The sequence below is a fragment of the Rattus rattus genome, chromosome 3, assembly GCF_011064425.1.
Source record: "Rattus rattus isolate New Zealand chromosome 3, Rrattus_CSIRO_v1, whole genome shotgun sequence".
Classification (NCBI taxonomy): Eukaryota; Metazoa; Chordata; class Mammalia; order Rodentia; family Muridae; genus Rattus; species Rattus rattus.
The window spans coordinates 30,574,473-30,575,750 of record NC_046156.1 but is presented as its reverse complement, the minus strand read 5'-3'; the positions used below and the strand labels follow the sequence as shown (position 1 = coordinate 30,575,750).

The 1,278-nt window shown below is 37.6% G+C and overlaps 1 pseudogene; it reads left to right on the top strand.

Annotated features, from left to right (window-relative positions):
- The first annotated feature begins 687 nt into the window (after positions 1-687).
- Positions 688-790, top strand: LOC116897659 (annotated as a pseudogene).
- Positions 791-1,278: the final 488 nt, after the last annotated feature.

Sequence of the window (1,278 nt, the reverse complement as noted above, 5' to 3'; positions counted from 1 at the left end):
GATAATGAACATACCAAGAAAGAAATTAGGGAAGCAATCACATATTACAAAAGCATTATAAAATGTCTTGGAATAAAATCAACCAAGTCCGTAGATACTGTAAAATGAAAACGTTAAGACATCGAGGAAAGAAGTTGAAAAAGACACCAGAAGGTGGGAAGACTTTCCAATCTCATGGACAGGTAAAATTAACATTGTATCTTACCAAAAAGCAATGTAGAGACAGATTTGATGCAATTTTCATCACGTTTACAAAGCAATTTTTCATGTACTACAGAGCAATAGTGATAAAAACTGCATGGTATTGGTACAGAGAAAGGCAGGCAAGTCAACGGAATAGAATTGAAGACCCTAAAGCCTCCTTAGAAGAGTGCATGGAGCCTTATGATCCCAGAAAAGCTAGTCCTCAGGGTTTCTTTTAGGTAGGCTCCAGCTAAGGGTCCTCTAGACTCTGAATCTGAAATGCAATAAGGATTTACTTTCCACCTCTGAGGGGAAACAGAGGGCAGTAGCAAAAACCTGTAATGTTTTCAGAGTTTCTTGAACAACCCTATTCAATAACTAAAAAGGGACATCTCAGGTCTGGTGTTGGGGGTTTTGTAAGATGGGTTTTGGCTTGCAGGCAACATTGTCAGACAACTGTATGTGCATATTTATACACTGACTTAACATGTATTATAGGAAATTAGCTTTGTGCAGTAGCAGTATTGTAGCCAATGAGGTTTATCCAAGGCACAATTATTGCTAATTGAAAACAATTATAGGAAATTTTAGGTAGACATTTAACAGTGTGATTCCATATTATCACTAACAATTAGGAAAATGCAAACCAAAACAACTTTGAGATTTCGTCTTACTCCAAGTAGAATGGCAAAGATCAACAGAACAACTGGATAACAAATGATTGAGTGCCCTATTCTTGCAGCCATTGGTTTCAACAGCAGCAAAGTAATTTATAGAAATATTTAACTTCATCTACATGATAGTTTCATTTATATTCCAATTGAACTGGCCAGAAGGTTGCCAGATATGTTACTTCTAGGTATCTCTGTAAAGGTGGTGCTCCAAGAAGTTAGCATGAGAGTTTGTGGACTCAATGTAATGTAGACCGTCTTTATATTGACCGACTCAATATGAAGTAGTGTGCGTCAGGGTCACTTAACCCGTGGACTCTGGGTGGACCTTTTTGATCCCCATTGGTGGGAAGGAAATATTGCATCCCACTTTTTATTATTCCTGGATAGATATTTATGGCATTAACTCCACAGGTTCTTAGGA